Here is a 26043-nt window from a genome sequence, read left to right as displayed (position 1 = left end):
AACTCTAGAATGATAATGGAACCATAGAAGGTCAACCTATATTCACATTCATCATCCACTCCACAACTTTTCTACAATAATAAATAAAATGAGAAAATGATAAACCTTACTACTACAAAAGAGAAATCATCCAACCAGGCTAGCCGTCTAAGACAACAAAATAAAAATTTTGAGGAATCGTATTCTAACTATATAATGCTAGCCTAGCCATCTACTAAGCAAAGATCGATAAAGATCAAATACAAAGAATAATAACAACATCCGTACAAACATTAATATAAAAGGTAGGTGGTACCTAAGAGAAAATCCATGGCAAGTACTACTATAGGGCTATAAGTAGGGTAATATGCCAAAGTAAATGGGACTCAAAGACAAAAGTTACATCCCCGGGGAAATATCGACACTGATCTACTCTATCCATTACTAGAAGATATAAACTATGGGGTAGTCATACGATTATGAACTCTATATTAAGGCGAACAATATTCAATATGAACCTACCAAGGAATATGATCATTGATGTTCACTAGAAACCTAATAAAGACACAAATGAAAAGGTAAAGGCAGTAAATAAAAGTAAACTTATCACGATGGAATCCAAACTCTCATATCTGATGTGCTCAAGGGATAACAAATCTGTGTGGGGCCAAACACAAACTTAGTGTCTGAATCCCCAATTGTGGTACTAAACATAATATCTCTGATTTAAGGAACCATAACCCTATGAGATTTATCTAAATGAGGCAAATGACTTATAATCCCACATCAGGGACACTCTCTAGACCATTGATTGATCTCACTATTGTCACAGCAAATACATAAAGCACTAACCTATTGGGTAATACAAGGTGACCCAACCAATGATAGGGACATTCCCTACTACATGACCATACTCCCCATAATCAAAATATACCTCAAGAACTCTAGCTTGGCATGGACCACATGCTAACTATCATGACCCGATTTACAATTCATGATAGCACCTACTAAAACACACCAATAGGTAAGATAAACCATAAGGTGGAGGTATTTGCAATGGGTTAACTTAGTGGAAATTTCCCCAAAAGGGAAAATTAGACTATTCCACTCAAGAAATAGGCAAGCCAATAGAAATAGTCTAAAAGATTAAAAAATAGAAAAACATCCCATGACCCAGTAGAGCTAGTACAAGAGTGACAATAATTGCAACCTAAGTCTAAAACAGTCAATGCAATCTTGTCGATAAATAAGAGAATAGATATAAGTAAGATGAAGGAAATGGGGAAACTCCAACTCCTAGAGCAAACCCTATGTCCAGAATCTAACACAGCATGATCCTTGACTTAATGCAGTATTTGGTACTTAAAATCTATACCAAAGAGGTACTAGAGTGTAGTATGATTACCAAAACCATGCGTACTCAGTACATACCATCGATGGACTAGGCTAAATCATGATATAAATATTATAAAATGCAACATAAAATAACTAAGTAAAGGTAAAGACGAACCTGAATCAACTCCAACATCGATCTACCTGAATAAGTAAATGACTAAAATAATATCATAACATAAAGGATCAAACATATGCGTTTAATCCTGTAAAATCAGATTCCATAAGCTAGTAAGTGCATAAAAATAAATAACCCAGCGAAGGCCCCCACAAGCCTGGAGGGTAGACACAAAGAAAGTGCAACACAAATTGCCATCATTTACGAACCTTTGTTATATAACTAGAATCCATAAAAAGGATGCCACACTATAATAATTTCCTATTTCCAAACTTAAACCAATATCCACATTGCCCATATATTAAACTCCTTTGACGACTTTGAACCGGCTTCATATAATTATTATCATAAGTAGTAGCCAAACGTGAACCAGTAAAGATATCATTAATATCACAATCATCATACGGACTCAAACCAGTAATTACATCATTATATCATCAATATACAGACTCAAACCAGTAAGTATATCATAAATATTATGATCAATATCCGAACTGTAGCCGTATATAATATATTAAATATTATAAGCAATATTATAGTTACTAGCTCAATCAATTGCATAATTGATAAACCTTAACATTCAATATTAAACCCATTATAACCATCAAGAGCCAAAGTTTCTTAATATTACCTCCATAAAATGCTCCAAGATGCACAACAAGCACATAAGTTTTTAATAACTACCAAAAATCTTAGCCTAAGGTGGGTCAAGGGCCCGCTTTTAAATTCCTGATATCCACTATTAGGCAAATTCTAATCTAGACTAATCTAAGATATCTAAATTCAAATTTCTAAGTTAAACATGACTTAACTATCCCATAAATAAAAATTCTACTAATGGTGGAAACAACTAATCTAAAGCACCTAAATTACACTTTTCGAATAGAACAAAAGGTTTAACTAACCCATGTATTGCCAATTTTATCACCAATACCTAAAGTCATCCCGAATCTAACATATTATAATAAACATACTACGAAATAGCTCAATCAAAGAAGGGGGGAATACCTAGCCTACCTGGACGCCAAAGAGAACCCAATAAATCCTCTAAATCACTAAATTTCTCTTTTGGGATACTTTCGCAAGATGCCCAGCTATAAAAATCACAATCTACTCATTATCATGATAATAAAATACCCATATTGAACTATTTTTCTTTGTATCCAAAAATCACATTAAAATCCCTTATGAGTCCCATGTATGAAAATAATATATTTAAATCTATCCAAGCATTACCTCATGCTTAAGGAGTAATTACCCTCAAGAATGGGTGATATTGTAGCTATATTAGTTTTAAAATTAATCCACCAAGGTTCAGGGAATTTATCAATCGTGGAAAATAAAGTAATATTACCTCAAATCCAAAGAAAAATCATGTAATAATTGTTGTCCAAGCTCCCCAAATCACCCATTAGATTTAATCCAAGATTTTCCTCCTTTTTAGGGTTTAAGAATCAAGAGAAGGGATGACGAAATAGGCAAAAACAAGATTAAAATGGTCTATTTGTACCTATTCAATGTACCAGGGTGTTAATATCTTGATCTGAGGCTCTCGATCACAACATATTATGGCTGCCAGGATGAGTCCCAACCATGACCTAGAGCACCACGATTGTGGTATCTGGGTGTCCTGCCAAGCCCTTGAGATTCATCCATAATCCCATATATGTAAATGGACTATACTAATATACCAATTTCAATATTCCAGGCTCAATGGTGCAGTCAAAATTTCCATCTGAGGTTCTATCGACTAAAAGTTGATCCCATAGCTAAATTTTATTTTCATAACTTTTTGAAAAATTGATCAAAATGAGATATGGTGCTTTATGACCCAGAACAAGAGTCCTCCTAGCCTAAATAGGCATTTTAAAGATTTTAGAATAGTATAAATTTGCATACATAGTAATTTGATTTAACTTTTTTCCCAGTAGCCAATTCTAACCAATAAAGACTTCAAATCATGGAATTATCTCTAAACACTAAATGAACTGCTCAATAACTGAATTGTTTGTCCAAACAAGTTATAAATAATTTAAGGAAGCTTTGGATAAGCTCTAAAAGTGAAAATAAGTGGAATTATGGAAAATAACCTAAAAGTTAGTTATAATATCCACTAATAAAAGGAATTTTGTCAGTGAAATTCAATTATTAGGATGTACCTAAAGTCTCAAATAGGTGAGGATGCTGGGTTAGCCTCTTTTTTTTTATCTCCCTATTAGCCTCCTATGCTAGGAAGTTCCACCAAAAAATAATAACTATAAGAATTTATCTAGTGCACAATCGTCTGACAACACAAGCCAAAATAAGTACACGTGTAACACCCCGAGTATATACCCAGACGTTGCATGGTGCTCACAACCCCGAAGGACCACAAGCTAACCCATGAAGGGTACTTGCTGTGAGCACGAAATACTAAATATTGAAGTAATATGAAAAATATGCTAAATTTCCATAAGGTTTGAAATATGAATACTGATAAACATAGTACTGAAATAACACCTAAAAAACTGAATACTATCTAAAATAGTCTAGACTAAAAATCTTCTAACTGAATTGTCTGAATGTATAGTTGATGGGACAAACCCCCAACTAACTCTGACTAATAGAATATTGAATCTACTATAATACTGAAATAAGTAATATCCTTGATGGATGAGGACTGACTACTTATCTGTTGTTGCTAACTGAATCTGGCTACACGCGGTCAGGAACCTGAGCATCCGAACCTATGATATGAGATATCATAGCACAAAAAAAGAGTATATGTTAGTAAATGAAATGTAATGGTATGCTAGATGAGGTAAGGATGAATGCAGGGTTTTATATGCATGAACAGTAACTGACTAAATAATATAGAATAATTGAATAAAAGTACATGAATAACTGAGATAGCCATAAAATGTTGAGAATGCAATACTATACATTTACATATCTACTATATTTGAGCTTTTACTAAAGACGAGTATTGATTTATGATACTGAGTAATTGATAGCTATGATTATAGATAATTGAATTACTGATACTGAGTGAGTGTTTATAACAGTCCTAATTCGGTAGAACTAAACTGAGTTATGTACTGAGGCTAAAACTGAAATTATGTGAGATAATTATCTAACTTACATAGCCCTCTCTAAATGGATTGGGGTCTAACCTATAACCCCTACAAAAAGAATGTCAGTACCATGCTACAGATAAAGACAAGCTGAAGAGTCACCCTTATCAGGCAGGTGCCCTAAATGAAAATGGTGGTACCTTCAACTGGTAGGTAAAACACCTTATAAAAACTTTATAGATAGGTTAATACCTCAACCTACAATGGCTATGTAGTTCTGGAAAGCAAGGACTACTACTAAGGATCACACTCTCTACTGGCAAGTGAACATCTATCCTTGGGTTTACTAGATGCTGAATCTTACTCACAACTTAATGACACTAATTACTAGACTGAGCTGAACTTGATTGAGTTCCACTGAGTTCTGTACTAACTAAATACTACTATGTATGACATTAATGAGACTATTTTGTAACTACTGTAGTTCTAGGTCAACTGCTAGATTTTTGGTTATTGAATACCCCAAGGACTCGATAGCATTGAAAATAAAGCATGGCATAATCTTCTAAGAATTATAATACTTTCTTGTTAACAATGCCTTTATTTTGACATTTTCTCAAACACATAATATACATGAGCCTATACATGAATGATACCTCATAGTAACATGTTCACTATTAAATTCACATAAGCATTATATCAAACCCTTGGGGAGCATGATTAGTTCACATAATAATAGTCAACACATGAACATCATGGATATAATAATTAATTGTAAATTAAAGAGTTTATCATGATAATCTCATATTCATCACATATGCTATTTATGTTCATGAACTTGTAATTTTATCATGGATTGAAACCTAATTTATATCATGAACTTGATTACAATCAATTTTAAGCATGAAAATCATAAATCTAGAAACTTATATGTTTAAATAGGATTCTTGTACTCCATGGGTGAAAGGGACCCATGAATGAACACCTAACATACCTGAGAAATTAACCTCTTGACGGTTCTTGGTGAAACTCTTGAGAATTGCTCTTTATTCTTGAAGGCTAGGGTTTTGCCTTGTAAGAGAGAATGATTTTATCTTGATAGAAATTTAGTAAATAATGATATAATTTGGAAATTAAGGGTTAAGTCTCATGTTTAGGTCTAATTAGTGCCATGGAAAAATAAAAAATTATCCCTGGAAAGAAGTAAATTTTCATCACTGAAAATCCCAATTTTGGGCTTCACAGCAAAGCGGTAGCATCGTTGTGAACCACTGGATTATGGATGAAAACTATTCAAAAAGGAACGAATATTAAATTGGCCTTTTTCGTAATGTGGAACCATCGTGGACCCTCAATAGAATTGGATGAATGCCATTTTAGCCTCTGGCGCGAGATGTTCACTGAGATATGGGACAATCGTGGTACTTCACTAGAAATTGTTAAATGCATTTTTGAAATTCACCGCAACATGGTGATTCATCTTTTGACACGCTGCTTTACAAAAACTGCTCTAACTCTTCACTGAAGCATCAAATTTTATTGAATTTTAAATCGTTGGAAAGCTAACTGAATTTCCTACATATTGGTAAGTCTTAAACTAAAAAAATTCTAAGTATTTTGTTAATCGATATAGAAATACTGATGTAATGAGAGAAAAATTAAGCTAGGGAAATGCAGAGTATTACAATATCTTCCCCTTGGGAGCATTCTTCCTCGAATGAGACTGATTAAGCTAAAAAATATAGATAGACTGAGTTTAGAAACTAAACATGCATGACTGAACCATGATTGCGTGACTGAAACTAATGATAAATTGAATTTTCATTCTGAATGTGCAATTTGAAGCATGAGTACATGGCTAAACTTATTCATGAATGCATGACTATCATAAAGATGACATGCACGGTACTGATACTATGTTTGTAATTATAACTGAATATGGATTTGAGTGAATCTAAGGAAGGATATTACCTTAAGCTGGGTCTGAGGTTGAAGAGAAGAGGTGAGGATACTTGGTCTACATATCTTCTTCTGCTTCAAAAATAGCTCTCTCAATAGACTGATTTTGCCAAAAAACTTTAACCAAGTGAACTTTTTTGTTCCTCAGTCTTTGAATTTGATGATCGTGGATTCTGACTAGAACCTATTTGAAAGAAAGATTGTTCTAAATATCTATGTCTTCTAAAGTAACTATGACTGTAGGTTCATTATGATTTATTTAAAAAGGAGACGTGGAATACTAGGTGTACAAAAGCTAGATCTGAAGGCAACTCAACTCGTAAGATACCTTTCTGAAATGGCCGAGAATTCCATAAGGACTTACATACCAGGGACTAATCTTTCCGTTCGTGCCAAACCTTTTCAATCCCTTCATGGGAGAGATTTTCAAGTACACAAAATTTCCAATATCAAACTCAAGAACCTTTCTCCTCATATCTGCATATGATTTCTGTAAGCTCTGGGCTGCTCTATGCCTTTCTCTGATCAGCTGAACCTTCTCTAAGTCATGAAATACCAAGTCGGGCCCTACTACTATGGCCTCACTGACCTTAAACAAATGAATTAGAGACCCATATCTCCTACCATAAGAGCCTCAAACAGAGCCATCTGAATACTAGAATGGTCATTGTTATTATATACGAATTCGATCAAAGGCAAGTGGTTATAGCAACTACCTTTGAAATACCCAACATAATCCACTAACATATCTTCTAGAGTCTAAATGGTCCTTTCTGCTTGACCATCTGTCTGAGGGTTAAAAGTTGTACTGAGATGAACTTTGGTACCAAGACCCTTTTGGAATACTTTCCAAATGTGGGAGCTAAACTGGGTACCTCTATTTGAGAAGATGGATACTAGGACTCCGTGTAACCTGACCAAATCTCTAATATAGAGTTTAGCATAGTCCTCGGCTAAATTTAAAGTATGGACTAGCGAGAAATAGGTAGATTTTGTCATCCTATCTACGATAACCCAAATAAAATCATGCTGATGATGAGTACGAGGCAAACCCATTACAAAGTGATTGTTCACTTCTTCCAATTTCCGTGTAGGAATACTGAACACCTGTATAGACCCAATAGGCTTATGGTGCTTAATCTTAACCTCCTGACATGTAGAGCACCTAGCAACAAAATCTGTGATATCTCTCTTCATCCCACTCCACTAATAGATCTCTCACAAATAGCGGTACATCTTAGTGGCCCCTAGATGAATGGAGTAACATGCACTATGCACTTCTGCAAGAATTTATTCCCTCTAGTTATCTACACCTGGCACACATAACCGACCCTAGCAACACAACATACCATCTCCCCCTTGGGAGAAAATCTCTACTTTTTGATCTCTAAACTATTTTTGCATAACTAGACTGGGAACTCTTTCATTCTTTTTCTTTACTTTGGAAGCCAGAGATGATTCTGAACTATTTTGCACACACACTACCCTCTGCTGAATCGACTAAGCAGACACCTAGTTGGGAAAGCTGATGAAATTCCTAAACTAACTTCTTTTTACCATTCTCAATATGAGCAATGCTACACATAGACAACCTACTGAGAGCTTCTGCCACTATATTAGCCTTTCCTAGATGAAACAGAACACTTTGTCATAATTTTTCAAATACTCTAACCATCTTCTCTCATGTAAATTGAAATCTTTTTGAGAGAACACATACTACAAGCTTTTATGATCTGTGAACAAATCAACAAGCACCTTATACAAATAGTACCTCCAAATTATTAAGAAAAACATAATAGCTGCTAACTCAAGATCATATGTGGGGTAATGTTTCTCATGGTTCTTAAGCTATGTAGAGGCAAAGGCTATGACCTTGCCTCTCTTTCATGAGGACAAAACCCAAACCTACTCTGGATGCATCACAGTATAAAACAAACTTATCTGAGCCATCTGGTAATGTCAAAACAGGGCTAAAGTTAGTCGACTCTTAAACTCATGAAAACTCTTCTCACAAGAATTAAACAACTGAAACTGGACTTTCTTTTGAGTCAATCTAGACATGGGGGATGCAATAGATGAAAATCCTTTAACAAACTAATGGTAATAGCCAACTAAACCTAAGAAACTCTTGATGTCTGACGGAGAAATTAGTTTAGGTTAGTTTCTCACCACTTTGGTCTTTTAAGGATCAACTCTAATCCCATCACCGGATATAATATGACGAAGGAATGCTACTAACCTTAGCCAAAATTTGAACTTACTATATTTGGCATAAAATTGATGGGCTCCATAAGTCTGAAGTATAATTTTGAGGTGATGTGTGTGATCATTCTCGCTGTGAGAATAGAAAAGAATGTCATCGATGAAGACTATAAAATACATATCCAAGTACTGCTTTAACACACGATTTATTAAGTTCATGAAGGCTGCTGGGGCTTTAGTGAGACCAAAAAACTTGACTAGAAACTCAAAGTAACCATACCGGGTTCGAAATGTTATTTTTTGGAATGTCACATTCTCTAACTCTGAGATGATAATAGCCTGATCTGAGGTATATCTTAGAAAAGTAACTGGTACCCTAAAGTTGGTCAAACAAGTCATCAATTCTAGAAAGAGGGTATTTGTTCTGGACTTTGACTTTGTTTAGCTAACGATATTTTAGACACATTCTGAGTGATCTATTTTCCTTACGCATAAATAAGATTGGTACGCCCCACAGGAAATGTTGGGTCTGATAAACCCCTTATCTAAATGGTCCATTTACTACTCTTTTAACTATCTGAGTTTAGTTAAAGCCATTCTATATGGACGAATATATATAGGCTGGGTGTATGAAAGAATGTCTATTTTGAAGTTGATTTCCTTTTCAGAAGGAACTCCAGGAAGATCTTTAGGAACACGTTTGAGAATTCATTTACTACTAGGACTTACTCTAGAGTAGGAGTCTCTAAACTATAGTTTTTGACTCGGACAAGATGATAGACATATCCCTTCAATATCATTTACCTCGCTCTAAGGTATGAAATTGACTAACCCCTAAAAGCTATGGTACTACCCCTCCATTCAAGGATAGGTTCATTTGGAAACTTAAAATGAACAATTCTATTTCTGTAGTCAACCGAGGAATAGCATGAATGGAGCCAATCCATGCTGAGAATGATGTTGAAGTTTGTCATCTTTAACTCTAATAAGTTAGATGAAGTGACTTTCTGAGATATCATAATTGGACAGTTCCTGTATACCCATGGGGCGATAACAGACTGACTCTCTGGAGTAGAGACTAGAAAGGTTCTGTAAAATATCCGGTTTGACCTTAAAGTTTAATGCTACATAAGGAGTTATAAAAGACAGAGAAGATCCTGGATCTAATAAGGCATAAATATGTCAATGGAAGATCTGTAACATACCAGTGACCACAATAGGAGAACTTTCTTTATCTTGTCTGGACTAAAGTGTATAAACACTATTTGGATATTGCCCACTAGTGGCACTTAAGGTAGCACCATGCTGATTTTGGAAATCAGACTGAGCTAGGGGATGATTGTACTAACCTTGTAAACCTAACTGAGGACAATCTCATACTCTATTGCTTGGCATGCTACACCCGAAACTTACATCACTGTCATGTCTGCAGACACCCTGATGGTTTCTACCATATTTTCGACAAAGAGGATTTGTTCATGTACTACTTACACTATCGTGATATTTAGAGGATGGAGCCCTATATTTCTTACCATTTTTTGAACTTAGGTGCTAGAGAACTGGTTGAGGATAGAGTTGGAACTAAAGATTTTTGACAAAACTTGAAATAGTTACCATTCTCAGACTTAGGCTGAGTAATATTGAAGCTACCTATTCTATCTTTCTTATTCTCGCTTTACCTTTCCTTAATCTTAAACTTTTCTACCTACTGAGCACGGACTATTATCCTTGACATATCTATCTCCTTAATTAACATCGTAGTCATGTACTCCTTGACCACAGTCTTCGATACCCGAAACATAAACTTGGTCATCCTGGACCTATTGTCTGCTACTACATAGGGAGCATACCTTGCTAACTGAGTAAACTTGATGGAATACTCTATTACACTCATGCTGCCTTGCCTGAGATTGATAAACTCTAACACCTTGGTTTCTCTTAGTTCTAAAGGAAAGAATTAATCTAGAAAAACGGTAGCAAACTTTTCCCTATATATGGGCACTATATTTGTGCCCTTGTCTACCTTCCACTGCTTAAACAATGTCTGAGATAAATCTTGTAGCTAATAGGTAGCTAACTCAGCACTCTCACTGGAAGTCACTCCCATAATATAGTGACTTTTTACACCTGATCAGGGAACTCCTGTGGATCCTCTTTAGACTTAGATTCTAAAAATAGGGGAGGATTCATTTTGCTGAAGTACCAATTCTTGGCTATAGAAGTATTGGCCACTGGGTTAGTCTGAACAGTAGCTAGCCATTCATTTTGAGCTGCTATAGAATAGGCTAGAGCGATGAACGCAACTCTAAATTCTGTATGGAAGACATGCTAATTCAGGGGATCTTCCTAAATGGGATAAGGTGCTGGATGGTTTCCTATTTTTCTTCCATTTGTCTTTTTGGGAGGTATGCTCTGTAAACATAAGGAAGAAATGAATTAGATTGAGTGTAAAACTTCAGATCATGCGAGTGAGCATGATCTGAATACTGAAAGAAGGGAAACTTTTACTAAAAATGCCTCATAGCCTCTTATCCATATGTGTGGCATGCTAAAAACCCATGCGAAAGATACTAATTGACGAGGCTTTCATACTTCCTAGGACTCTATTGAACCTTACGTTCTGATACAAAGTTTGTAACACCTGGAATCGGTACCTCAGATGTGACACGGTGCTCATGACACCAAAGGACCATAAGCTAACCCATGACTGGTACCTGGTATGAGCACTGAATAATAATACTAAAGTAATGTGGAAAATAGGCTTAAATTACATAGGTTAATAATCTGAATACTGATAAACATAGTACTAAAATAACACCTAAAAAATTGAATATTGTATGAAATAGTCTAGTATGAAAAGCCTCTAACTGAACTATTTGAATATGGAGTTGATGTGATAAGTCCCCAACTAACTTTGACCAATAGCATACTGAATCTACTATAATACTAAAATAAGTAATAGCCTTGATGGATGAGGACTCACTATTGAATCTGCTTCTGCTAACTGAATATGGCTATGCCCTGTCAAGAACCTGAGCGTCTGAACCTATGATATGAGACATCATAGCAGATATAAAGAGTATGTGTTAGTACATGGAATATACTGGTATGCTAGATGAGGTAAGGCTGAAGGTAGGGCTTCATATTCATGAACAAGAACTGACTAATTGATATAGAGTAAGTGAATAAGAATACATAAATAACTTAGAATGCTGTAAAGCTGAGTATGCAATACCTTACATATACATGTATACTGTAGCGGAACTTTTACTGAAGTTGAGTACTAATATCTGATACTGAGTAACTGATATATGTAATTATGGATATCTGAATTACTGATACTGATTGACTATTTCTTATAGTCCTAATTCTATAGAACAGAACTGACTTCTATATTGAGGTTGAAACTAAAACTGTAGGAGGTAATCATCTAAGTGACATGCTCCTATCTAAATAGATTGGGGTCAAACATATAATCCCATCTATAAGGATTTCAGTACTGTGCCATGGGTAAAGACAAGCTGAAGAGTCAGCCTCATCTGGTAGGTGCCCTAAATGTGAATGGTGGTACCCTCAACTGGAAGGTAAAACACTTGATCAACTCTTAACATGTAGATTGATATCTTAACCTATGCTAGCTATGTAGTTTTGGAATGCAAGAACTAGCACTAATGATCACACCCTCTACTGGTAGGTGTGCCCCTATCCTTGGGTTTATTTGGTGCTGAATCCTACTCCCAACTTAATGACACTTATTACTAGATTGAGTTAAACTTAACTGAGTTCAACTGATTTCTATACTAACCGAATACAACTGTTCATGACATTGCTGAGACTATTCTGTAAGTACTGTAGTTCTAGGTCAATAATTAGATTTTTGGGTATTGAATACTCGCAGGACTCGATAGCATTGAAAATAAAGCATGGCATAATCTTATAAGCATGATAGTACTTGATTGTTAACACTACCTTCATTTTGACATTTTCTCAAACACTTAATATACATGAGCTTATACATAAATGGGACCCCATAATAACATGTTCACTATTTAATTCACATAAGAATTTTATCCAACACTTTTGGAGCATGATTATTTCACATAATAATAGTCAACACATCAACATCATCGTAACAACCCAATTTTCTGGAACCAAAACATCACACGATGCTCATGATTCTGAAGGTCCACAAGCTAACCCTCTATTGATATCTATACCCGAGCACTGCATAATATAGATAATAGCTGCATTAACTGTCCATAAGGTTCAGAACATCTAAAAATACTTAAAACTAAAAACTAAATACTGATACATCTATTCGCAAAGCAACTCTACTGTCTGAACTGTGAAGTTGATGGGACATGTCCTCTACTAAATCTGTCTACTAAAAATAAATAAAACTTTATGCAATAACCAAATAAGGATCATCCTCGAATGATGAGGACTAAGTTCTACTTCTACTGATGCTAACTAGAACTGAGCTGCAAAAGGTACTTTTGATCTCGTACCTCTGAACCTATGGTGTCACACAAAACACCATAGCATAAATGTGTTAGTACGGGAATGTACTAAGTATAAAGATAAGGTAAGGGTAAATGCAAGGGCTTATGCATGAACAATTACTTAACTGAATAATAATGAGAATAGTGAATGCAAAATATATGCATAAATGCATAAACCATAACTAAAATCATCATGACTCAGAATACTAAAACTTGAATACTACTTTATTGCCATCTGAACTCACTGCTAATACTAAGATACTGAATAACTAAATCTCCTAATATCGATAACTGAGTACTGATGTTTAGATCAGTCTTATCTAGCGAGTGATCTCAAAAACAGATGATACTAAAACTGATTAACTGAATCTACTTATTTCAATGACTGAACTCCAAGCTTGCTGCTTTCAACTGAATGAATCTGAGATCAAACCTCTCTAACGGGTAATCCCATAATCTAGGATCAATCATAAGAAATGATCATGTATTGGATCAAACCTAGCTAGAAGAAGATCTTTGACTCTGATAATGAGAATAATCACTAAATCTGAGAATGAGTTCAGGCCTATCTGGCGTGTGATCTATGGATCTAATAATAAGAATGCTCAAATAAATATAAGACTGAGACAAATCCTATCTAATGGGTGATCTCTAGATCAGATAATGAGATTACTCAACTGAGATCAAGCCTATCTAATGGGTGATCTCTGGATTTGATAGTGAGATTACTCAATTGAATCTAAGACTAAGATAAAGCCTATCTAACGGGTGATCTCTGTATCTTATAATGATATTACTTAGTACATTTATATGGGACCATTCCTATCTAGCGGGTGCTTCATGAGTCAATGGAACTATCTGAGTTCCTTACTGAGATAAATGACTGTATCTGACAGTCCTTATTTCTGGGCTCTACTTTGAAGATTGATACTAAAACAATAACTGTGGGAGTGCTCACTTAACCGACATGCCATAAAGATAAACTGGTGGGGTCCAATGTATAAACCCAGCTAGAAAGCTATCATTATCGTGCCATGGGTAAAGACCTCAACTCTTGTCAAGCCACTCTAATCGGTGACCCTCACAAGAAGTCTATCCTAAGGCAGTATAATAGTCATGCCTTATTCTAACAGGTGACTCCTACATCTTGCGTTGGATACCTAGTTCTGGAGTTCAGGGATTTATCCTAATGACTCTTACTCTCTAACGAGGAGCCTCCATCCCTGTACTCATTTGGTGCTAGCTCCTACCCCCAACTAAAAGACTCTGAACTAATTCTTAACTAAACTTAAACTGAGCAGAATCCGGTACTAATCAGGTTTCTCGAATGATAGTTAAACTTAATTTACTTGGTTCTATATCTGATGATATACTACTGAATCTCGTTATATGAATGAATGATACTGAGTTTGGGATAGATTATTCGAATAATACTGAGAACTAAACTAAACACTTGAATACTACTAGATCTGGGTTGAGTACTGAACTAGGGATAGAATACTAGTGATACTGAGATTACTGAGATTGGCAAGATTTCTTAATTCTTTATCTATAATAAAATATAGAGTTCTATAACTCAATGAGTTTTGAGAATCATGGCTTGACTGAGGTTATCGTGAAAACTGACACTAGCTCTAGACTGCAGCTAAATTGTTGGGTATAAATACCCCCAGGATTCGATATCATAAAAGTAAAACATAACCTTTCTTGAATAATCAAGACCATGGGAATTCATTCACTATCACAATCACTAAAGCATCTCTTCAAGCATTTAGAAATAATAAACATGTGATAGTATATGGAGGCATGTTATTGGCTCATCTCCATTCAACAAAGTCTTGCATCAAACACATAGCATATAATAAAGTATTGGCATGTATCGTCGAGCACCTAATTGGGAAACTTCATGCTATTATGCCACAATTATTTCTTTATGGCTTTTCAACAAACACTTGGCATGTATGGGCTTGCAGACAATTGGTGATTTATAGTAAATATGCTATAATGGCTCTAATTCCTTAACATAAGCATTTTATCAAACATATGGAGAGCATGCTATATTCAATAATTTCTACACTTCATTGAGAAGAACACGTCACTTAGTAAGCAACTTGAAGATGGTTTATCCTGAACATCACATAAATATCACATACTAGGGTCAAAGCTTGAAAACCTTGTCAACAAACATGAATAAAACTCAATAATGGCATGAACTCTAATTAAAATTCACATAAATCATGAAAAATCATAAACATAAGATCTTTGAAATCTAGAAAAGGGTTCTTGAGCTTCTTGGATGAAAGGGATCCAAAAATCAATGTCTATATACTTTAGGAAACTCTTTCTTGAAGGCTCTTGGAGAGATTCTTGATTTCTCTTGATTTTTCTTGAAGAAGAAAAAAAGGGTTTTGATTTTGTAGAAACCCAATCTTTTGGTATTGAAGAGGAGAAATAAAGTTGTGAGCCTTGATCGTGTATAATTAAGGGCTGAAAAAAGTGAGAAAAGACCAAATAACACTTTTAAAAATGAGTTAAAAATACTGAACGGGGGCTACGACGGGCCATCGCTTAATCTGATGGTTCATCGGATCATCCATCGCACATCGGTCCTAAAAAGAACACACTGCCTCAATTTAACAGTCTCAGCGATGGTCCTTCGCAAACTCTACAGTCCATTGGATCGTCCGTTGAACGGTGGCCTAGAAGAGGTCACACTGCCTCAGCGGCGATGATCCCAGCGATGGTCCATCGCAGTCTTGACAATCCATCATCCTAGCTGTCGCACTTGGGCCAATCACTACCTTGGTTATGATGGTCTGGGCGATGGTCCACCGCAAGATCGATGGTCTATCATCCCGGCTATCGCACCAATGCGGTTCCAACTACTTTCAGTAAAACGGCCATAACTTCCTTATATGATGCTAGATTTTGATGAAATTGCTATAGATGGAAAGATTATTCAATTCTCTATTAGGGAAATTCTACACGGTTCAAAATATTTCTCACTTGAGAAGTTACTTCTCAATCTTTTAGGGCTGGATTTACACTTCAATGAATATGCTCTAAGGCTCAGACTACGAGAGAATTTCGTGGGGTCTTACAATTATGGATACAATAATCAATTGTAAATTAAAGGGTTTATCATGATAATCACATATTCATTACACATGCTATTTAATTTCACAAACTTGCAATTTAATCATGGATTGAAAAAAAATTTATAACATGAACATGAATACAGTTAATTTCAAGCATAGAAATCATAAATCTATAAACTTGTATGATTAAATTGGGTTCTGGTACTTAGTGGATAAAAGGAACCCATGAATGAACACCTAAAACACCTTTGAAATTAACCTCTTGAATGTTCTTGGTGAAATTCTTTTGAATTAATCTTGATTCTTGAAGGCTAGGCTTTTGCCTTTTGAGAGAGAATTAATTAATCTTGAGAGAAATTGAGTAAATAATAGTATAATTAGGTTATTAGGGGTTAAATTTCTTGTTTAAAACTTATTCGAGCCGTGGAAAAATACCAAATTACCCCTGGAAAGAAGTAAATTTTTGTCACTAAAAATCCCAAGTTTGGGCTTTACTGGACGAAGTGTAATCGTGGAGGGCCATTGGATTATGGCTGAAAACTGTTCAAAAAGACACGAGCATGAAATTGTCCTTTGCCGCAATGCGGCACCATTGTGGAGCCTCACTGGAATATGACGAACACCATTTTGGCCTCTGGCGCGACATAATAAAATTTGACCGTGTCATTGGAAATTAACTATTGGGATCTAAAAGTTCATTGCGATGTGGGACAATTACGGTACTTTACTAGAATTTGCAAAATGCCATTTGGACCTTCACCGCGATGCGGCGATGTACCATTTGACACATTATTTTACAAAAATTGCTCTAACTCCTCACCAGGGTATCAAATTTGGGCAAATCTTAAAAATTCTGTGTATTTTAAAAATTTATATAGAAATACTTGTGTACTGAGAGCTAAACTGAGCTAGAGGAATATGGGGTATTACAACAGGCTCCTCCATAAAAGCCAACCGTGTATCTAACTGGACTATGTCCCATCTAAGGACATTATATGGATCGGAGATATGTCATCGCAACATGGAGACATAGAAAAGTAGACAAACAGTAGAAAAATCTAGATATAAGGCTAACTTATAAGCCATCTCACCAACTATGCAAGGTATCGCAATAGGTCTAATAAATCTGAGGCTGAGCTCTCCTTTCCTCCTGAACCTTATCACGCCCTTCATAGGCGATACATGATGGAATACCTAATCACCAAATCCAAGTCATAATGCATAAAGCATGCAATCTGCATAGGCCTTCTACCTGCTCTGAGTTGCTCTCAATCTGTCCTGAATCACCCAGACCCTATCCAGCGACTCTTGAATCAAATTCATACCACAGGGTCTATTCTTAGAAGTTTCAAACCGTCTAATTGGTTAAGGACTCTCCTACAATACAAAGCCTGAAAATGCACCATCTCAAGTTTCGAATGCTAATTGTTATTATATTTAAACTCTTCCAATTCTAAGCATTGCTTCCATTGACCTCCAAAAACCATAACATAGGCTTGGAGCATATCCTCAAGAATATGAATAGTCCACACTAACTGAACATCTGCCTGCAAAATAAAGGTTGCACTATGGTCCACTTGAGTCCCCGACTCTTCTTAAAAATCTCTCAAAAAGCTAGAAGTAAATATGGAACCCTAGGCTAACATAATAGATATTGGAACACCATGCAAATAGACTATCTCACTAGATGTAGGCCAACCTCTAGGCACTAATGGACATATGAATAGGAATAAAATATACCGACTTGGTCAAGCGATCTATTGTGAACCAAATAGCATTAGAACCACGGGAAGTATGAGGTAAACCACTAACAAAATCCATGGTAATATGCTCCCACTTTAATTAAGGAAAGGGAAATGTTTGAATCAAACCACCTGGAGGATAATGCTCGGCGTTTACCTACTGACAACATGCGCAATGAGCTATAAGTCTACCAAATCCTTTTGGATACCATATGGATATGACAAATAATCCTACCTAATACATTAATTGGGCATTCCTCTTTCATGGGTGATGCCCAAGTCATAGCTAAATCTCAATTCACTCTTTTTTCTATCACCCATATCCAACTTTCAAGGATGATGTGAGATTTTGGGAATTTGTGGTATTCACCCATAAACTCCAACTCAATAAGGCAAGCACTAGTGAAACACAACATCATTAAAAAAGAATATACACTAGTAAATCACAACCCACACATATTTACATCCTTTTGAACATAATCCCAAGATAAATATTTAACTACTTATGAAAATAGGAAGAAGAAAATTACCCAAGTGGACATTTATTTCATCAAATGAAAATACAAACTATAGTAATCCAAAAATTCCTAGCTTCAATTACAATAAAAAGTATCTTTATAGAAAGATTAATACAATTCTTCTCTCACAAATTGGAAGTTCTCTCGTTGTCTTCTTTCAAAGGGAGTTCTGAAGATAATTCAAAGAAAAAGGGTTTATGCCCTTTAAAGAATTTTAGATTAGTTGTGGGAAATTAAAACTCTGCCCTGAGGCTAAAGTCTAATCACTCGCGTTCGCAAGATATTGATCTTGATCACGGAAAATAAATTATGATCACCATCTCTTACTAAGTTGGACTGGCCTTGATCGCAATCCTCAGACCACTATCACAATAACTGAGGGACAGTTCCGACTTACGCTTTTTCCACCTTTTGCACTAAATCTTACCTATATACTTGTAAAAATTTGATATAGTGCATTCTAATGATAAATTCATCTTATTAACACCTTTAAATCATGGAAGTGTACACAAATTTGATCATTGATGAGTGGTAAACTTACCACTATCAATACCCCCAACTTAATCCTTTGCTTTCCTCAAGCAACACTACTTTTTACTAATTGAGAATTGAATTTGTAGGTCCATCTGACCAACCAAATAACCATAATGATCTCAGACTTGGTTAATACCTACAAGTAGTTCTCAAACATAGCAAAGAATTCTCATGCCTCCCCTTAACAAGAAACATAATTTCAAGGTTGTAAAGAATGATAAAGAACAACAATGCAACAATCACTGACTCTCTATCGATAACAACTCAAATATACACCTTTGTCTCACTTTTGAAAGGTGACAATTTCACCCTACACAATTAGTCTACATGCCCCTCCACAAGAAAGAAATCCCACATAAAAAATTATCTATTTGGTAACAAAGGATTTAAGTACAAAACTCTCACTCTCACAAATACTCTCTTAATGTTAACATGTATAACATATGCCTGCATTTATTTTCAATCATCTCTATGATGAATGCACATGGACGGAGATCTTGAACAACTTTTTCAAGCTAGTAACGTAGGTTCAGGAAAGGGCATGATAACATTTGGTTGCAAAGTGACTACACCCTACTTGAACATATACATCACAAAATTTAACCCATCTTTTGACCATGGACCACTTAATTTGTTTTCAAAATTCACACTTGCCTACTTTTGCTACCTTGATTTACCCAATTCATTGAAAGCATTTTATTTTTTGGTATTTCTTTTGCAATTCATACTATTCCTTCTTTTGATGATTCTTTTCTTTTTCACTTTCTCTCTTTTCTTAGTTTGGTAGGTGTCAACCTATAATATCATTGCCCAAGGTCACTTCATCAAGAAATTACCAATGAAAACTTAGGCATTTCGCGTAAAGTTTTATTTTAAAAGTTCAAGGAGTGTTGAGTTCAAAAGAGGGATAAATATTAAATGGTTTAAGGCTTGTAATGCAGTTGCCAAAAAAGGGCCTGGATGCTGAAAAAAGTAACTAAGGATACAATTCTATGTAAAGGTAGTCTATTTAGGATAAATTGGGTTACTACATTCACAAAGAGGTCCTAAGATCATTTCACCAAAAAAGTATAATCAGAATTATCCTTGAGAGACTAATGGTGCATGTTCTAGATGATACAAGTATGCATGAAAGTTAGACAATTACGCTTACCACACATGACATCAAACTTCTTAACAAGTCTCAATTGTATTTCATAATAAGGACAAAAGGAAATATTTACCATATACTATAAACTAAATACTTAGAAAGAGGTAAAGTATTGTTATAAAAATATTCACGCCCATGCCCTTCTTTTTCAAAAATACATGGACAAAGGGGTGTGTTTGCTTTGGATTTACTTTGTGACCAAACAAAGCCGTCATCACACATTTTGGCGCTCATGTGTTCAAACCATAAGGCTAGTTAGACTTCACCATATGTCTAAGGGAAATCCCAAAACTCCAATTCTACGAGTACTTAAATTTCCCCTACATCAATGGCATAAAACCCAATCACGATGATTTTTACTTAGGAATGTCGTCACTCAATCCATCATATGCAAAGGATTTTATATGATCAATCAATAGAAACAAACCAATATCCATGCTTTAGGGTTAGAATTTTAGATTACATTTCTCAAATTAAGTATGCCTGAACACAAATGTAACTCCACCTAATATAAAGAGTTGAAGTACCATCTCTGCACCACATAAAAGAAAAACAAGGGTTAAAAAAGACTTCTTTAAGCACTTCCATCAATTATATTTTATTTTTTTATGAAACGTTGCAATCGTAATAGGATGTATCAAGACCGCCCTTAGACCGCGATCATGGTAACCGAGTCTATTTTCCCTTATTTTTGCTATATTTTTCTGCACACCTGGCATTTTCTAACTATCTTTCCCCAATTTTTTGACCTCCAAGTTGTGTCATAATACCAACAAAACATCAAAAAAGGCAATAAGTGTGTAAAGTATAGGTTGCCCCCAATCAAGCGCCTAATTTAACATTGCATCATGACTTACATTTACTACTATATAGGATCTTTGAAACATACCAACTCCACATAGGCCACCCCAGGACCTCCCACATTATAATGTTTCATCCTTGGTCCATTTACTAGAAACCTCTTTTTCTCATGATCTTGTTATTAGATTTCACCAATCGAGTAAACAATAGAAATCAAAAAGGGACCTGACCACTTAGAACAAAGATTTTCACCAAAATCTTTAAACAAAAATTGGAAAGGAGTACACTATCTCCTATATGAAATTCTCGACTTAGTATTTTAGCATCATGCCATTTATTCATTTTCTCCTTGTACAATGTTGAACTTTCATAGGTTAAAAATTCTCCAACTCATGAAGTTTAGTGACCCTTGACTCAAAAGTTTCTTTCCAATTCATGTTTAATCTCTTCAATGCCCATAAGGTTTTATGCTGAAGCTCAATTGGCAAGTAACACACCTTTCCAAACACCTATTGTAGAGAGACATACCAATTTGGAGTTTTGTAGGCTGTCCTATATTCCCAATGTGCCTCATCAAGATGTCTTTAAAAATTAGTTTGGCCTACATTCATGATCTTCTGTAGTTTAACATTGATTTATTGATTGGACACTTCAACTTGCCCACTTTTTTGGGGGTGATGTGGGGTAGCAACCTTATGTTTCATCCCATATTTATGAGGAAGGGCCCCAAATACCCAATAGCAAAAGTGTGTGACTTCTTCACAAATATCGATATGTGGTGTTTCGAACTATGTAAACATTTATTTCTTCAAGAAGGAAGAGACTCTTTTGTTATCACTATTTAGAAGTGTCACATTTTCTACCCATTTTGAAACATAACCAACCTCCACCAATATGTATTTGTTACAAAAAAATCACACAAAAGGTCCCATAAAATATATCCCCCACATGTCAAAGAGCTCAACTTCAAGATTAAGTTTATGGGGCATTTCATGTCTTCTCGAGTTGTCACCTTGCATTCGACATTGATGAATTGCTTTTTACCACTCAATGGCATCCCTATGAATGGTGGGTCAACAATAACCACATTAAAGAATTTTGGCGGTAGTTTGGATCCGCTATGCAGACCTCCGATAAGTGAGTAGTGACATGCTTCAAGGATATCCTTCATTTCAACATCCATAGTACAACACCTAATCACATGATCCATACACTCCCGAAATAGGAAGGGTTAATCCCAATTTTTTTTACATCGAACAAGAACCACTTTCTTTGATAATATCTAAGCCAGTCGGGATGTACACCACTCACCACATAATTAGAATAGTTGACATAACACAATGCGACTTTCCCTGATAGTGAAAGGACTAACTCATAAAGAAAAGGGTCATTAATCTCAATCTCCCCATGCTTTTCATGATTACACTCAAGACACGAAAGATAGTCGATCACTTGGTTATTGCAACCCTTTAGATCCTTAACCTCAAAATCAAATTCTTCTAAATACAGGATTTATCTAGTTAGCTTTCTTCTTCGTGCATCATCGCTTTTGTACCTAACAAGTAGGTGGAAAAATTCTCATAATTATATACCACTGCCAACAATTCTTTCTCGGTAATGGTGCAGTTACATTGAGCATAATTCAAGGTATTGCTCGCATAATAGATAGTATGAAATAGTTTTTCCTTTCATTGGTCCAATACCACTCCTAATGTAATTACACTAGCATCGCATATTACTTCAAATGGGGATGACCAATCTGGAGCCACAATAATGGTAGTTGATTTAAGAAACTCATTGAGACAATTAAAGGACTTCAAGCACGCATAATAAAAATTTAATGTTGCCTAATTTTCACAGATATTGCATATTGGATGAGTTATCTTAGAAAATCCCTAATAAATAAATGATATAACCCAACATGCCCAAGGAATCTCTGAATACCCTTAACAAAAGTGGTGGGGGGGGGCACTTTGGAATTACCTTGACCTTGGCTTGATCAAATTGTTTACCTTTCCCCAAGATCTTGTGTCCAAAAATAGTACCCCTCTTAACCATGAAATGGCATTTCTCCCAATTAAAGGAAACGTTGGTTTACATATATCTCTCAAGTACCATGCTTAGGTGATCAAGGCATAACTCAAATGAATTATCGATTACCGAGAAATCATCCATAAAGAGTTCAATAAAATTTTCAACCATATCCGCAAATATTAATAACATATACCATTGTAATATTTTTGATGCATTGCACAAACCAAAGAGCATTCGCTTAAATGTGAATGTACCATAGGGGCAAGTTATTGTTTTCTTTGTCTTTTGGGGATATACAAATTTGATTGTACCCCAAATAACCATCTAGAAAGAAATACCACCCCCTTCAAACTAACCTATCTATCGTTTGGTACATAAAGGGAATGGGGAATTGGTCTTTTTCGGTCCAAGAATTAAACCTGTGGTAGTCCAAGAACACCCTGTACCCCAGACTGGTCAGATGGGAACAAGATAATTTTTCATTCATACTACCATTATTCTAGCTTTCTTTGGCACACATTTCCCCGAGTTTACCAAAGTGCTATTGGATATTTTTATAGATGACTCCTACATCAAGCCATTTTATCATTTCCTTCTTCACCAACTCTTTCGTTGGTTGATTTACTCTCCTTTGATGTCCCACAGTTGGAACATGATTTTTTTCTAGCTTTATATTAAATGAACAAATGCCCGAGGCTATTCTTATGATATCTGCGATTGTCTATCCGACGTGTCTAATTAACTTTTTTACCACCAACTTCAAAGCTTCTACTTGGTAGGGATCTAGATCACTTGCAATGATGATAGGTAATGTGCGTCCATCACCCAAGAATACATATTTAAGGTGGCGCGTCAATGGCTTCAATTCAATTTTAGGTGGCTAAAGAATGGATGGCTTTGTGGGTGGGCTCTCATAATTTTTTTATGATCAAGGTCTAACTTTACCGGGCTCTTGGTATATGATCAAAATCCCATTAATGATGCAACCACTTCATCAAATGCTTCCACTACCTCTTTTTCCCTTACGAACTTATCATCCAAATCTTGGTTTTCTGTATTGAATACCAAAAATGGATTATAACTAATAAAAAGTCCTAAAAGACTTGAATATTTTCCTCATTTTAAGCATTAAAAGTGCTGTATTTCTATAGCATATCAACACCCTAAACTTACAATGTCTGGATGCCCTCAGGGAAAACAAATACAACCAAACAAAAATGATGCTTAACTAAAAAAATATAAGATATTCAAGGAATTCATTACGTAGAGTACAAATCACAATATCCCCTTTTATAACTCATTTTCAAATCAACTTTGTGTGAATGTGAGGAACAACAATGTGACACAAGGGAATCAAGCTATGGTAACTAAATTGGTAACAAACAACCACTCTTATGTTCATATTACACTACCCAAAACATGCAGATATTTGGTAAGATGACTTAGGTGACCTCACAACAAGAATATGCTACTCACTCATATGAACTTATGCATGTTAATGCAGGGATGGGTAAAAGACACTCATATTCAACAAAGAAGTAACAGTCAATGCATTTCAAATACCATAGGCTTGCCCTTATTTTCTTTATTTTATCATTCAGATAGTCAAGTCAGGATCACTATATGACTTTTCTGGTCTTGTAATGTAGGCATAGGGGCTAGTATGATAGGTATGGATATTTAAAAGTGAGTAAGCCTCTTTGGCACTACAGTAACTTTGGGATCTAACTTACTACTCATTTTCTTTTTATTCCTCCCTTATTTCTCCCTTTTATTCTTTTCTTGCATGCTTAGTCGGGGTGAGATTTCTTTATTCTTTCTTTTAAAGAATTTTCACGATTTTTATTTTCCTTTTTTTCTTTTCTACCATACCCAGCTCTAGTAACTTTTTCTATTATTTAACCCTTCTTTATACTTATTTTACACTATGCACACCTATGATAGCCACTCTCAACTTAGGCTTTTTTCCTTAGTTAAGGTGCATAATCACCAAGAAGGATCATCGATGTAATACAAATGGGAAGGTGAGTAGGTAAAATAAGAAAAAATCGGCCACATGGCTCAAAATAGGGATCAAGGGATACAACTCGCACATGGAAGGTCATTTAGGCTAAAAGTAGACTAAAATAAAAAAAAGGACTATGATTCATTTCTAACTGGCTATCCTTCAACCTAGGAAAGATGAACCAGGCAAATTCTAAATTTAACATGTAAAGGAAACTAGGTAGTATCTCACACTCACATAGCACATAGTCAATATCACAACTAATACCAATTCATTTCATACAATTATTTTCAAACGGTTATCATGTCCCTAATACTAATGTCATAACAATATCACTAAAGCTTACATATATTTAAATCAACACAGTTCTAAATCATAACTTTTTGGATGGTTATCAAAAATCAATCAAAATCCAAATACTGCCCTTAACACTCATAATCTACTAATCACACAAAACACCACAATACGAAGAAAAATACAAAATGACATCTAATTATACTTGACATGTTATTTCTACAAGCATTCCACATCCGACAAGATAAGGAGAACGGCAATAAAAACACACGGTGGCATAGTATTCCCACCCTAACTAAAACTGTGCACTGTCCTTAAATGGCTAAAGCAAAACAAACCATTGAGAAGTGAGAACATGCCTAAGATGCACTAAGCACCTAAGTTAGCACCCTCCTCACATGGGGCCATATAAGCTGGCAGAGGCGATGGTGGTGGTACATTACTGGATAATACACCCGATGCTATAGCATCATGCCTCTTTCAAACTATGAATGCAGTATCTAAAGAATTATTTCTGGCCTTTTAACGGCATTCTCCTCTAACATACCTAGATCCTTAAAATTATGCAATTGACCTCTCTTTGTCCCAATTATTGGGACCTTATTATCATCCATTGCAAAGAAGTCAAAATATCTCAGCACATACAAAGGTGATGTATTGAC

The sequence above is a fragment of the Capsicum annuum genome, chromosome 7 (genome assembly GCF_002878395.1).
Source record: "Capsicum annuum cultivar UCD-10X-F1 chromosome 7, UCD10Xv1.1, whole genome shotgun sequence".
Lineage (NCBI taxonomy): Eukaryota > Viridiplantae > Streptophyta > Magnoliopsida > Solanales > Solanaceae > Capsicum > Capsicum annuum.
The sequence above is the reverse complement of the archived record's forward strand: the minus strand, read 5'-3'. Positions refer to the sequence as shown.